This window comes from Rhinopithecus roxellana, chromosome 13 (genome assembly GCF_007565055.1).
Source record: "Rhinopithecus roxellana isolate Shanxi Qingling chromosome 13, ASM756505v1, whole genome shotgun sequence".
Taxonomy (NCBI): Eukaryota; Metazoa; Chordata; class Mammalia; order Primates; family Cercopithecidae; genus Rhinopithecus; species Rhinopithecus roxellana.
The window spans coordinates 131,868,295-131,883,834 of NC_044561.1; the positions used below are offsets into that span (position 1 = coordinate 131,868,295).

A 15,540-nucleotide genomic window follows, 5' to 3' on the forward strand; every position below is an offset into this window, starting at 1 on the left:
GGACCCTGGGCAGGTGCCAGGCCAGGACACTGTGTCAGCTGGTGAGAAATGTGAGCTGGGGATGGTCAGCAGACTGCGGCCTGGGGTGGCTGCTGGGCGGGGTGGAGATGGGGAATCCCCCTGGACTCTTCCCACAGTACAGGCTAAGGGGGGGGCACCCTCCGGGACCACGGAGCCCAGGGAGGCCTGCGGTACCAGGACGTGGGTACGTGTGCCATGAGCAGCGCACCTGGAGGACGGGCTGGAGAACTCTGAGCAACCTGAGCCCAGGCCCACGGCAGAGGATGTCCCTCTGGGCTCTGGAGTGGGCAAGACCAGGAGAGCTGGGAGGGACAGGTCTCTCTCTCTCCACCCCCTCGGGAAGTGAAGCCCCAGGGCCAGGCAGAGATAAGCACAGGTGTGGCTGGAGCAGCCTGAGGGTCGCCGTGGCCACAGCAGACATCAAGCCAGGGGACTCCTAAGGGGCTGGGCTCAGCCCCATGGTAAAGGCAGGCAGAGGGTGGGGGCTATTACGGGCTGAGTGGTGTCCCCTAGATCCATGTATCAAAGCCCTAATGGCCAGGACCCCAGAAGGTGACTGTATTTGGAGACAGCTTTTAAAGAAGTGATTAAGGTAAAATTCATTCCTTAGGGCAGGCCCTGATCCAGCCTGCCTGGGGTCCTTATAAGGAGAAGGGAGGGCACAGATACACGGAGGGACCACCCTGCGAGGACCCAGGGAAGAGATGCCGCCCACAAGCCAAGGAGAGGCCTTGGGAGGAACCAGGGCTGCCATACCAGGACCTGGGACGTCCAGCCTCCAGGACGGACAGAAATAACGGTCTGCTGTGGAAGCCGCAGCAGAAAACTTGAAAACTTGAACCGGATGCTCTGCTGCCAGCATGAGAGACGTTTTCCTGCAAGGCTGGGCAACTCCTCCACTGCTGGTGGACGGAAAATGGGGTGGCCTCCACGTGCCTGTTTATCCCAGAGAGGTGAGGACCTGGGTACGCACAAGCACACAGCCTGTATGGCAGCGTCTGCCACAGCAATGTCAGGACCGTGACGGCTGGAAAGGACCCGGAGTGCTGCCCTGGTAATGGGGTGACAGACGGGAGCATCTGAGGCAGGAGGCGGGGCTCAGATACTGGACCACATGGAGGACTAGCTAACACAGGGCAGGGGCAGAGGCAGCTTTCCATGAGACACGCCCTCCAGTGCGCCATGTCAGTTAACGGTTGCCATGGCAATACCTGGGTGCTACTGCCCCTTTCCATGGCAACCACCCCACTACCCAAGAGTTACTACTCTTTCCCTAGAAGGCGAGCCCACCGCACACGAGGACTGTGCCAGGGCGGGGTCCGAGATGTGTGGGGCTGTCTGCAGCCTTGAGGGCATCGTGGGCACAGTGCAGACTCGGACACAGGTGGCAGCGCCGGGCGCTCAGAGCTGAGGATGGATCCAGGAGATGCTGACACCAGCTGAGCTCCTGCTGTGAGACCCCTGACCCCGGGCGTTCAGGAACTCCACCCTGTCTGATGGCATCACCCTCATGGACAGCCTGCAAGTCCAGCGACATTGTCTCCATTTCACAGATGAAAAGGCTGAGGCTTGGTGCCAAGGGCTTCCCACAGATCTGGGAGTGAGCACTGTCCTCAGGCCAAGCCACCCTGGGTCCCTGGGAACTCGCTCCATCCTGTGGGTCAAGGGTTTCCCTGTGAGTCCCCTGCCCAGATCCCCTTAGAGCCAGATTCAGACAGCAGCTTGGCACCAACACCTCCCCTGACTGCACAAAGGGAACGGCCGCTGTCCCAGAACCCACCCACCTCAATGCCCTGCACTGCTGCACACCCAGCCCTGCAGGCGGCAGCCCCAGGCGCAACAGACACCTCCTCACACACCTCCAGGACCCCAGCGTGGCGCAGCCTCCAAGCACCTGACCACTGTGCCAGCTCCTCGTCCACCTGGCCCAGGCCCCCTCACCTGGACTCACAACACCCCAGGCCTCCAGTCTGCACCAGCGTCTGCAGGCCCAGATCCTTCCACACCCCTCCCAGCTGAGGACACACCCCAGGCCTCGCAGGGCCTACTGGTCTCTGCCAGCACCCGCAAAGCTCTCCGTGTCTCTGCCCGGCAGCCTCCTCCTTCCCGCAGCTCCACCTTGGCCTCGGGACACTTGCCCAGCATCCCCTCTGTCCCTCCACTCACCCCTGGGTCTCCATGCCCCCAGTGTCACCTCAACACCCCCTCGCTGACCTACCGTCCAGCCACATCCCCACCATCAGCACCGCCCTTATGCCACTGTGTGGGTCTCTCCCTTGGGTCTCTGCCCCGGCCGCCCCCAGGGCCTCTTCCTTGAGAGCAGGGCAGGTTCTGTGTTTCTTCCCCATGGTCTATCCCCAGCACCAAGCGCAGCACCTATCACACAGCAGGTGCTTCCCAAATAGAGTGGGGCGGGGTTTATACCGTTTGACTCCTCAGGCCACCTCTTTCCATTGCACACAGAAGAGGAGGAATCGTTGTCACCCAGGCAGTCAGGGGAGGCTTCCCGGAAGAGGTGATCGGGGAACTGGGCTTTGAAGGATGAGGATGCCCACACCTCACCAGGCAGCAAAACCCAGAGGTAGTGATGCAGCTTGCGAGCTGTGCCGGGGTGAATGCCGCTGGAATGTTAGCGTCAACTCCAACCGGGGTGGGGCAGGAGGGAGAGAGGAGAAAAGAGGAGGAGGAGGTATCAGGAAGGGCCAGTGGGGGCCTCCACACCCAGCCACAGAGCGTGGGGCTGTCCCATGAACATTGGGCATTGTGAGGGTGACTAAGAGATGACCAGCGCGGGTGGTATCAGGGAAGCCCAAGCCCGGGACTTAGGGGGACCCGGGGCCCTGAACACACAGCTGCAGCATGTCTGGGGCAGATCGATGGGACCGTATGGGCCGGGGCAGACACCGGGCGCCGGGTCAGGCAGTGACCTCTGACAGTGTGTCCCCACGGCTCATGCGTTCATGGTTCAGTGCTTTGAGGGACATTGGATGATGCTGTGGGGGCAGAAGCAGGGAAGTGGACCCGAGTCCCACCCGGGCGTGTGGTGAGCCTCCTGCGTGTATTCTTCCGGAAGCTTCCCCAAGGTGTCTGTACATGTTTTTCTGTGGAAGTTCTCATCCTCTGCACCTCAGCGGCTGACTGAGGCCCATGCTGCAGCCTGGGGAGGTGCAACCCCCAAGGACCCCCAAGGATGAGCCGGCCAGACGGTCCCGAGGGCCACAGCTGGAGGAGGGTCTTCCAGGCTTGGGCTGGGGACAAAGCCCCTTTGTGCCTTCCTGGCCGAGGCCCCATGGAGGACAGAGCGCCTTTCAAGGCCGCCCTGATCCTCCACAGTGAAGGCTGACTGGGCTTCAGGGATCCTTGGGCAACACCCTGTGGTCGACACCACGGACTGATTTGAAACCGCTGGCAAAGGCGCCAGGGCCCTGGGTTGTAGGGGGTGGTTTCAGCCTTTTCTAATCTGGGCTCTGACTCAGTTATCAAGAGTGGGCCCAGAGCCTCCCGGGGGGCTGGTTAACCCCCCAACCCTGATACAAGGGCCCAGAGCCTCCCGGGGGGCTGGTTAACCCCCCAACCCCGATACAAGGGCCCAGAGCCTCCCGGGGGGCTGGTTAACACCCCCAACCCGATACAAGGGCCCAGAGCCTCTCGGGGGGCTGGTTAACCCCCCAACCCCGATACAAGGGCCCAGAGCCTCCCAGGGGGCTGGTTAACACCCCCAACCCTGATACAAGGGCCCAGAGCCTCCCGGGGCTTTGCCAACTCCATATGAAGATGACTTCAAGGCAGGGGCTGTGTGGGATGAGCCCGCATGGCAGGGGAGCAGCAGCCAAGGCCGAGACACAGACAAGCGCAGGGTCCGAGGAGACAGCAGTCCAGCCAGGCCCCTCAGAGGGCAGATGAGGGCCAGAGCACAGCCCACAGGGACCACAGCCCACAGGGACCACAGCCCACAGAACCACAGCCCGTGGAGGAACCACAGCCCACTGGGACCACTGCCATGGAGCGAGGTTGGAGTCAGCCAGCCAGGTGGAACCAGGTTGTGGCCCCCCGATGCACCGTGCACCTTGCTCCTGGGATGCAGGCACAGCAGTCTCAACCCTCACGGGGGCCCAGCCTGGAGTCTGCTGCTCACTGAGGCTGCTCAGGAATCCCAGGGTGGGAAAGTAGGGCCGGGCAGCAGAGGGAAGCACCTTCTCCTGGGGACTGGGTATTGCCGCCTTTTGGGGGGGTTGTGGGGAGGAACCTCTCCCAGGAACCACTGGCTCCCACCCTCTGCACTCTGCCCACGGCTCAGGCCTCCCACAAGCGTGGGCACCAGTGTCCTGCAGATAAGGGGGGTGTGCGGGTTTTCCCACCGGAACAGGCCAGTGGGACTTGCTGGGGTGTGGGTGGCTGGGCCACAGGTGTGGACGGGTGTCGCGGGCGATGGGGGAGGCTGGGGTGGGAAGGACGTGCCCACCTGCCACACTGGGCCCCAGCTTCTCAGGGCTGTCCCGCTGGGCAGGGGTCCCCCACCCGCAGAGCACCCACTCCTCCCGGCACAGCTCCTCCTTGGGGTCTTCCCTGCACCCCGGCCTCGAGGCCCCTCCACACAGGCTCCTTGCAGCCCCGTCTCCCACGACTATTCATCCCCCAGGAGCCCCACGTGATCCGTCCCCTGCCCTGCTGGCACCGACTCTCCTTGATCCACTGGGATGTGAGTGAGCCCAAAGTGGGGGCACCGGGACGGAAATCAGGCGCTATGGCACCGTGGTGGCTGGGGATCCCCTTTAAGCTGGTGCAGGTGAAGAGGCCTCAGGGTGAGTCTGGGTGGCAGCTAGAATGGGACCTGCTGGCCTGAGGTATTGAGGGGGTCCTTCCCCCCTTCAGGCCCACACTCCGTGGGACGCACGACCACACTGCGGATGGGCACTGCCCTCTGCACTCAGCCCCACCCAGCGGCCACTTCTGTCCACATCCTGCTGGCCAGAGGCCCGGGCGTCAGACACCCCCAGACTGCCTACCCCATGTTTGAGCAGACCCCACCTTCTGCCCTGGGGATTCCTGGCTGGGTGGTCAACAAGGGGAGTCTGGGGGTTCAGCGCCCAACTCTGCTCGGCCAACATCCCCCTCGGGACTCACCCGGCCCCTGGGGGCCTTGGACACTGGGAGCACGGTGGACAGTTCACACTGAGCTCTCGCCTAGACGGTCCCAACCCAGACGCAAACGCGGGAACTCTTCTTCCTCCAGCGTCCACAGTCACGCAGCATGCACCACGGCGCCCAGACCCAGCTTCCTGACCCAGCCCTGCCCCTTCCTAGCTCAGGCCAGGGCCCAGGAGACCCCTCCACATCCCTCACCCCACCCTACCCCGTCACTTCCCTTCCACCCCCACCCCCTCACCTGCCTCCCGTCCCCCTCACCTCCCTCCCGCCCCCACCCCCTCACCTCCCTCTCACCCCCCTCACCTTCTTCCCACCCCCTCCTCTCCCTCCCACTCCCTCCCTCCTACTCCCCTGCACCCCTCATGTCTGGCCCCCTGGGAGGGTGACTCTGTCCTCAGTGTCCTGTCTGCCTCCACTGATGTCTGCTGACTGCCATTCACTCCAGACTCAGCCTTCTCAGCCCCCTGGGCAGGACGCTGCCTCCTCCCGTCACTGCCGGACTCCCCAGGCGGAGTGCGTGGGTTTCTCACCTGGAGCTGCTGAGCCCCACCTGTGTGGGGTCCTGGGGCTGCCCCAGTCCTCACAGCAGGCTCAGCTCACGGTGAGTGCTGGGGGGTGGGGAGGCTGAAAGAAGGAACTATAGGTGAGGCACCTGCAGGTCGGGAGGGAGGAGGGGTGGGCGGGGGAGGCGCCTTTAGGATGAGCTAAGGGAGGGAGGCCCAGGGGAGACAGTGAAGATCCCAGGAGTCCACACCCGCTGGAGACCTTAGGGAGAGCTCCAGGCCCAGCACAACTGCCCCAGCCTTAGCCCAGGAACTCTGCCCTGTCGGGGAAGGAATGTGTGGAATGTTCCAGCAAAGAGGAGGTGAGTGGCACGGAGATCCTGGCCAGGTGAGGGACAGTGAGACCCTGGCCAGGTGAGGGGCACTGAGACCCCAGTGACCCCCCAGGAGTGCTGTGGCCTGGGAGGAAGCAGAGGGGAGCTGGCCAGTGAGCTGCAGGCCTGCCCACACCTGTGGCCCTGCTGGGACCCCTGGGGGCTTGGGGGGAGCTCTCTGGGGCTGGTGGCCTCCCAGTTCAGGGAGGTGATGTTTTCACTTTCAGAGTTCCCACGAAGATGAGCTTGCGTCCCTGGGGATTTTCCGCTTGACCAGCACCCCATGAGGCTGCCCCTGTGCAGCTGCCAGCCCAGCCCTCCCTGAGCGCCTTCCAGGGCCTGGCCCGAGGTCTGCAGGCAGGAGCCTCCCGTGCAGGCAGCACATGAGAACTTTCAAGTTTATTAAGGCGGAGGTGATTGAGGAGTGAGGCGCAGGGGTTGGAGGTGATTTTGTCCCAGGTGGAGAGGGTCCTGAGCTTGGCAAGAAGGCAAAGGGGCAGCTGCATGGGTGCACACACGGCTGGCACAGAGCACCAGCCTCCTGGGGCCCACCCTGGGCTCAAGCTTTCGAGTCAGGGACGCAGACGATGGGCAGAGCCGTCCTGGCATCAGGGGGCACCCAGATGGCTCCTCCTGACAGCCAGATTCTGCATGCAGGTTTGGCGGCACCGGCTCCGGGTTCTGAGCCCGGCTGGAGTACCTGCTCTGGCCAGGACGGGGTCAGTTCCCTGCTTCCGTGGGTGTGGGCCAGGGCTGGGCATGGGAGGTGGTAAAGTTTGGGTGTCTTGAAGGAGAACGCTGGGTCCTCCCAAGAGTCCCATGCAGGACAGGACCTGGGTGGGGGCGAAACGGTGGGCATGGCTTCCCCCCGACGCTGTCCTCAATGCCTCAGGGCTTGGGAAACAGCTCAGCAAGGAGGAACTCAGGGCCCTGCCCCCAACTCCATCCTGGGGAACTGTCAGACGTTGAGGCTCGGCCAGCCTGGAGGTGGCATCAGAGGGACTGCTGTGAGCAGAGGGCACTATGCAGAGATTCGAAGAGTCCGAGAGTCTGAGACCTGCCTGAGGGGAGGGGGCTCAGGGGACAGAGTCCGGGCCATGACCTTGACCCGAGGACTAAACACGGAGCAGGGGGAGGAAGGGCGGGGCCAGGACAGCAGAACCCATGTGAGGAAGAGGAGGACGGGGCCAGGACAGCAGAACCCACGTGAGGAAGAGGAGATCCACCACCCCTGTGATGGGGACTGAGGGTCGTGGTGATGTGATGATGTGGAGCAGGGGCCACGGTGGGGGCGAGGGCTCAGCCTGCAGCGGGTAGATGCCTCTCCCAGGACAGGGAGGGCCGGCTGTTCCGGGTACCTACTGCATCTGGGGACTTCCTAGCAGTGCCTCCCTCACCCAGTCCTGGGGAAAACTCGGCCTGCTGGCCCACCCGACCGCCAACAGCTGATCCAACGCAGTAGGGAGCTCCGAGGGATGCTGGGCTCAGTGCCAGGCCTCGAGGCTCTGATAGCAAACCACAGGCTGCCCTGCCCTCCTAGGGCCAGGAGGTCACACTCTGGGTCCCAGCCTCCCTTCACCAGCGTGTGCTCCTGAGCCCGAGTCCCTCTGAGAGGAGGGATACGTTTCCCGGGAGTATAGCCAGACGCTCCATCTAGTCAGGTGTACCTGGGCCACCTGCAGGAGGAGGCCCGTGGCCCCAGGAAGGCTCTCCCTGCACTCACCCATTTGGCATTTTCTCCGCATTGAAGTTATATTTTTGAACCACTAAAATACATGTGTTATTTGGGCTCAGCCCTGGTATTGGAGTAAGAGCTTCTAAAAATAAACCCTTGCTAAGCTCCCACAGCAGAGCCTCCAAGCCGAGGCTCAGCGGGACCAGACGCTCACCATGTAAGGCTGCCAAGGGCCAGCTCTGAGCGCCATCCCCCTCTTCTCTCCCAGGTCCCCCCAGGCCAAGGTGTTGGTCGAATTCCTTCAAATCTTAGGGGAGATTCGCAGGAAACAAGAGCGCGTCTGGACCCCAGGTCGAAACGGGCCAGGAGCAGCCAGGTGGCCGTGTGGCCCCACGTCCAGCCGCAGGCCAGTGGCAGGGCAGACCTTGGCTCTCAGAGAGCATCTTGAGCCTGGACAGAGCCTTATAAGGCGCTCCTGGGGCCATGACACACACTCCAAGAATAGCCTCCAGGCTTTGTCTTCTGACGGGCTGGCGCCAGGGTCCTGCAGAGAGTGCCCGGCAGCCAACCAGGGGCCAGACAGGCACATGCACACCAGCCTCCTTCCTGCCAACCCACTGGGCTGGGGTTTCCCGGGGCTGCGGGAAGGGAAGTGGAGGAAGGACGCAGCCCCGCGGCTGGCAGGTGCAGGCCTGGGCTCTCATCCTGGTGCTGACCCCACCTGGTCAGGCAATGCCCACACGGGACCAGACTAGGACCCTTAACCTTTTCTACTGCATCTTGCTGGCCGGCGGGCAAAGCCTCTGTGCTCATGGAATGCCGTTTAAAAATGCGTCATGTAACATACAGGACCCTCACCCAACCATACTGCCATGCAGCAATAAAACATTTTAACTGTGTTGATGGCATACATGTGAATCGAGTCTGGCTGCCACCACTGTCCTCTCCGTCCAGCTTCACAAGTGGCCGAGCCCCTGCAGGAAGGGCCAGCCGCAGGGCGTCTCTGGGCATTGCCAACCAGCCATCTGGCGGGTTCCCCGCGGAGTCAGGGCCATTCCTCGGGCCTGTCCACCTGACCTGCTGCCTGCACACAGGCCTCACACCCTCACTCACACTCACACATGCTCCATCCCGACTCCAGCAGCCCTTCCCCCTCGGGGCCCAGGTGCCTCTTCCTGTCTCCCTCATGCCTGAGGAGGGACCAGCATCTGGTGCCCTTTGACCTTGGCCTGGTTCTGAAGTGAATCACCCGGAAGGAAGGCGCTTGTCCTCCCGGACCCAGGTCTGCAACAGTTATGACCACGCCCATCCCAGTGGCCCTGCCAGACAGCAGGGCAGCCAGTCTACCTCCACATAATGGGCCCCAATCCTGGAGCACAGCCTAGGAGAACTGCCAGACTCCCAGAGCACGGCCTGCAGAGCAGATAGACACAGGGCCAGGGCAGGAAGGGGCAGGATGGGAGTGGGGGCAGAAGAGGCCAGAGCGGGGCTGCAGAGGGGCCTGGCCTCACCCTGGAGCAGGGCCTCAGCTGGGCTGGGACTTCCAGGTTCGTTGGGCCCTGGGTGGGGAAAGGCACCCTCCATGTCATGCCCGGTGCATGCAGGGGTCCCCGAGAGGCCTGGACACCCAGGGACAGTCCCCACCCCCGCCCACAGCCTGGCCTGGCAGCCACTGCAGGTGACCAGAAGGCTAGTCCTAGGCGGTGGGAAGATGGCCCACGTCTTGGTGGGGAAGGAACATTGGGCGACGGGGCAGGAAAGGGGATGGAGCCCCTCTGGAAGAACCTGAAGCCCCTGGGGTGGGGCACATGGAGTTTCTTAGCCAGGGGAGTGGGGACCAGGGGAGTGGGGGCCAGGGGAGTGGGGACCAGGGGAGCAGGGGTGGACACCCACATCCTGGGGACAGTGACTGACCTGGAGGCAGCGGGGGGGAGGGGGGCGGCGGGGTTTGATTTTTCACGAGTGGAGGAGCTTGGGGCTCCCCAAGTGCATGTTGGGGGGCACTTCCTGGTTCCTTGACCTCTGGCCTGTGGGCGCCCAGCCCCTAGGACCCGCCTGGAGGTAATATCCAAATAGGGTGGGATTCCCTGAAGGCCATAGGAACCCCCATAAGCCCTCTCCCAAGTACTCCCACCCTGGACCCTCTGAGCTGGCCTGAAGTGGGGGTCTTGGGGTGACCTCTCAGCCCCTCCTCAGGTCCCCAACTCCAGGCTGAACCAGGCATGGCCTCCTCTGCCGTGGCCTCCTCTGCCGTGGCCTCCTCTGCCGTGGGTGCTGAGATTGCGCCTCTTCCTCCCACCCTGTTTCTTCTTGAGATCGGGGTGGGCAGCCTGGCTGGGGACACCTGAGGTCACCCTGGGCCCCCAGGGCCATGCATGGTGGGACCAGGCATCCTAAGAGGCGGAGTGGGGATCCACTCACCAAGGCCACAGGAGAGGATCCCAGGCTAACCCGGGTCCTTCAGACTGACAGGAATCTATGAAGTCAAACAGGGTGAATTTCTAAGACAAAAGCTGGTGTTGTTTATTTTTTGTGACTGAGTCACTTTCCAGCCTCTTCCCAGGATGGAGGTGCCAACATTGTTTCTCGCCTCCTCGCCTCCTTCACGTGTGTCCTCAACGCCCCAGTGAGAGAGGGAGGGACAGACGACAAGCGCAGGTCCCAGCCCCCACCCCACCCACACACCCATTTCTGCAGCCCTCAGGAGCTGCAGTGCAAGTTCCACGCTAGTGGCTGGTGCTGTGAAGGTACCACCACCAGGAAGTGAGGTCCCAGGAACAGCCTGGGCACCCCTGGGCGTTGGGTAGAAATGCAGAGTCCCAGGCTCCAGTCCAGACCTGCTGAGTCAGAATTTTCATTTTAACAAGAGCTGGTGTTCCAGGCCCCTGTTAAGGGGCACTCAGGAGGCTCCCATTGGCCCCAGCTCTAAAGAAGTTATATGGCCTGTCCCGTGTACAGGTGTGACCATTTGGCCAAGGCTGCCCTTCTCAAAGGCCTGGGCAGGACCCCTAGATGGCTTCTTAGAGGCCTGGGTGGGTCGCCCCCACACTAGGGTCTGGGTGGGCCAGGGCGCTTGCATCCTACAGCACCAGGGGTGCCCAGGCTGCTGACTGGGGTACACTTTGAGCCACTCACAAGCTTAAGACAGCAAACTCCACCCACAGGAGCTTTTAGCTGCATTTGGGATAAGGATGGTTTGCACATGTTTAAATGCTTAGAGAAAAATACAAAGAAAAACATGAGCAGAGCAGAGTGGGTGTTAAGGACCACATGGCCGCAAAGCTTAAGTCCCATTACTTTCCAGGCCTTGACAAGAGCTGGCAGGTCCCTGCTCTGAGTAACAGAGAAAGTAAAACAGCCTCTAAGAGAGCCAGTTCCCTTGGATAACCACAGCCCCTCATGCCCCGGCCTCCCCCACCTCCGGAGATCACACTCGCGTGCCACTGATGTTGGGTGCCTTCACACTTTCCACTCTTGCCAGTATTTTCTCTGGCTACCATGAGCTGAGCATTCTTTAGCATTTATTATTCCCCCATCCGCCACTGGCCTTGTGACTTGGTTTCTGGGGTCTTTTGTGATCAAGTTGTGTTAGCTTCTGTTGCAGTCCCCTTTATCTTTTCCTCCCGTGCTCTGTGTGGGGCTGAGTCTGCGTTCAGGAGAGTTGCGACTCTAAGGTCCATTTGTCCTCTGATACCTTTTCTTTTTAAGTTCCGGTGTATATGGGCAGGTTCGTTACATGGGTAAACATGTCCCATGGTGATTTGCTGCACGTATCAACCCATCGCCTAGGTATTAAGCCCAGCACACATTAGCTCTTTTCCCTAATGTTCTCCATTCCCCACCCTCTCCCAATAGGCCCTGGTGTGTGATGTTCCCCACCCTGTGTCCATGTGTTCTCATTGTTCAGCTCCCACTTGTAAGTGAACATGCAGTGTTTGGTTTTCTGTTCATGTGTTAGTTTGCAGAGGATAATGGCTTCCAGCTTCATCCATGTCCCTGCAAAGGACATGATCTCGTTCCTTTTCATAGCTGCATAGTATTCCAGGGTCTATATGTTCCACATTTTCTTTATCCAGTCTGTTGCTGATGCGCATTTAGGTTGATTCCATGACTTTGCTATTGTGAATAGTGTTGCAGTGAACATACGTGTGCATGTGTCTTTATAATAATTTATATTCCTTTGGGTATATACCCAGTTATGGGATAGTTTTGTCAAATGGTAATTCTGGTTCTCAGTCTTGGAGGAATCACCACACTGTCTTCCACAATGGTTGAACTAATTTCCATTCCCACCGGTAGTGTAAAAGTGTTCCTATTTCTCCACAGCCTTGACAGCATCTGCTGTTTCCTGACTTTTTCATAATTATCATTCTGACTGGCATGAGAACTCATTGTGGTTTTGATTTGCATTTCTCTAATGATCAGTGATGTTCCCTATCTTTTAGGGAAGGTTTAGGTTCACAGTAAAATCAACACAAGCTTTTTTTCATGCTTGTGTTGGCTGCATGTATGTCTTTTTTTGAGAAGTGTCTGTTCATATCCTTTGCCCACTTTTTAATGGGGTTGTTTGATTTTTTCTTGTAAATTTGCTTAAGTTCCTTGTAGATTCTAAGTGTTAGACCTTTGTCAGACAGACAGATTCCAAAAAATGTTCTCCCATTCTGTAGGTTGTCTGTTCACTCTAACGATAGTTTCACTTGCTGTGCAGAAGGTCTTTATTTAGATCCCATTTGTCAGTTTTTGCTTTTGTTGCCATTGCTTTTGGTGATTTCATCATAAAGTCTTTGCATGTGCCTATGTCCTGAATGGTATTGCCTAGATTTTCTTCTAGGGTTTTTATAGTTTTGGGTTTTACATTTAAGTCTTTAATCCACTTTGAGTTAATTTTTGCATAAAGTGTAAGGAAGGGGTCCAGTTTCAGTTTTCTGCATATGGCTAGCCAGTTCTACCAGCACCATTTATTAAATAGGAAATCCTTTCCCCATTGCATGTTTTTGTTGGGTTTGTTGAAGATCAGATGGTTGTAGATGTATTGTGTCATTTCTGAGTTTTCTATTCTGTTCCATTGGTCTATGTGTCTGTTCTTGTACCAGTACCATGCTGTTTTGGTTACTGTGGCCTTGTAGTATATTTTAAAGTCAGGTAGCGTGATGCCTCCAGCTTTGTTATTTTTGCTTAAGATTGTCTTAGCTATGAGAGCTCTTTTTTGGTTCCATATAAAGTTTAAAATAGTTTTTTCTAATCCTGTGAAGAATGTCAATGGTAGTTTAATGGGAATAGCATTAAATCTGTGAATTGCTTTGAGCAGTATGGCCATTTTCATGACACTGATTCTTCCTATCCATGAGCATGGAATGTTTTTCCATCTGCTTGTGTCCTCTCTGGTTTCCTTGAGCAGCGGTTTGTAGTTCTCCTTGAATAGGTACTTCACTTCCCTTGTTAGCTGTATTCCTAGGTATTTTGAACTCTATGCAAATAAACTGGAAAATCTAGAAGAAATTGATAAATTCCTGGGCACATCCACCCTCCCAAGACTGAACCAACAAGAAGTTGAATCCCTGAATAGACCAATAACAAGTTCTGAAATTGAGGCAGTAATGAATAGCCTACCAACCCGAAAAAGCCCAGGTCCAGATGTATTTATGGCTGAATTCTATCAGAAGCATGAAGAGGAGCTGCTACCGGTTCTTCTGAAACTATTCTGAACAGTTGAAAAGAAGAGACTCCTCTCTAACTCATTTTATGAGGCCAGGATCATCCTGATACCAAAACCTGGCAGAGACACAGTTAAAAAAAAAAAAAAAAAGAAAACTTCAGGCCAATATCCCTGATGAACATCATTGTGAAAATCCTCTATAAAATACAGGCAAACCAAATCCTGCAGCACATCAAAAAGCTTATCCACCACGATCAAGTCGGCTTCATCCCTGGGATGCAAGGCTGGTTCAACATACACAAGTCAATAAACATCATCATATAAACAGAACCAATGACAAAAACCACATGATTAACTCAATAGATGCAGGAAGGGCCTTTGGTAAAATTCAACACCGCTTCATGTTAAAAACTCTCAATAAACTAGGTATTAAAGGAACATACCTCAAAATAATAAGAGCCATTTATGACAAACCCATGGGCAATATCATACTGAATGGGCAAAAGCTGGAAGCATTCCCCGTGAAAACCAGCACAAGACAGAGATACCCTCTCTTGCCACTCTTTTGTTTTGTTTTGGTTTTTGTTTGTTTGTTTGTTTTGAGACGGAGTCTAGCTCTGTCGCCCAGGCTGGAGTGCAGTGGCCGGATCTCAGCTCACTGCAAGCTCTGCCTCCCGGGTTCACCCCATTCTCCTGCCTCAGCCTCCCGAGTAGGTGGGACTACAGGCGCCTGCCACCACACCCGGATAATTTTTTGTATTTTTAGTAGAGACGGGGTTTCACTGTGTTAGCCAGGATGGTCTCGATCTCCTGACCTTGTGATCCGCCCGCCTCGGCCTCCCAAAGTGCTGGAATTACAGGCGTGAGCCACCGCGCCTGGCCATCTCTCACCACTCTTATCCAACATAGTGTTGGAAGTTCTGGCCAGGGCAATCAGGTGAGAGAAGGAAATAAAGGGTTTCAAATAAGAAGAGAGGAAATCAAATTGTCTTTGTTTGCAGATGACATAATCCTATATCCAGAAAACCCCATCGTCTCAGCCCAAAATCTTCTTAAGCTGATAAGCAACTTTACCAAAGTCTCAGGATACAAAATCAATGTGCAGAAATCACAAGCATTCCTGTACATCAACAACAGACAAGCAGAAACCCAAAGCATGAGTGAACTCCCATCCTCTGATATCTTATAGTTTCCCTTCCTGTTTAGGCTTTTACTGTCTGTGAAACATGTTTTTGGGAATGAAGTAAAGAATGGGAGGAATGGTTATTTATTACTGCCTCAATCTCAGAACTTGTTATTGGTCTATTCAGGGATTCAACTTCGTCTTGGTTCAGTCTTGGGAGGGTCTGACTTCATGTGTACTGGCGAGTCCATCGCACACCCCTCATTTGAGAAACCACCCTTGTCACGGATGGGACTCCCACAGGTGCGTGGAGCTTTTCCTGCCCTCTCCACTCCACTCTGCTGATTTATTTCTCTGTTCCTGCTTCATTTACTCTTGTTTTCTTATGCATGTCTATTAACGCAGCTTGTCCTTCTTAGTTTTTTTTTTTTTTTTTTTTTTTTTTTTTTAATAGACTTTATCTTTTAGGGAAGGTTTAGGTTCACAGTAAAATCAAGCAGGCAGTACAGAGTTCCCATGCACCCTCTGCCCCGCCACAAACATGCAGCCTCCCACCATCAACACCCACACCTGAGTGGCCCATTTATTACAAGCCATGAGTCTGCATGGCCACATCGTCAGCACCCAAAGACCCTGCTTCACATGAGGGCTCATTCTTGGTGCTCTTCGTGCCATGGATTTGGACAGATGTGCAATGGCATGGATCCACCATTGCAGTCCCACACAGAGTGGTTCCGCTGCCCTGAAGATCCCCTGGGCTCTGCCTGTCTGTCCCTCCCTCCTAAGTGCTGGTGACCACGATATTGCCTTTTCCAGAGTGTCATGTTGTTAGAATCTCACTGTCTAGCCTTTTCTGTGTGGTTTCTTTCATGTTGTAATATGTAGTCGAGGTTCCTCCATGTTTTCTCCTGGCTGCTTGACAGTGCATTTCTTTTTAGCACTCATCCTATTCCATTCTCTAGGTATGCCACAGTTCACCTACCCCTTTCACCTACTGAAGGACATCTTGGTTGCTTCCAAGTTCTGGCGATTATGAATAA

General features: G+C 56.9%; 1 long non-coding RNA gene across 1 annotated transcript; it reads left to right on the forward strand.

The window, feature by feature from the left end:
- Positions 1-1,178: 1,178 nt before the first annotated feature.
- On the forward strand, positions 1,179-2,647 carry LOC115892955. Its single transcript, XR_004052914.1, has 3 exons — positions 1,179-1,473; positions 1,575-1,621; positions 2,485-2,647. It is a non-coding gene; the product is annotated as an uncharacterized LOC115892955 (long non-coding RNA).
- The last annotated feature ends 12,893 nt before the right edge of the window (positions 2,648-15,540 follow it).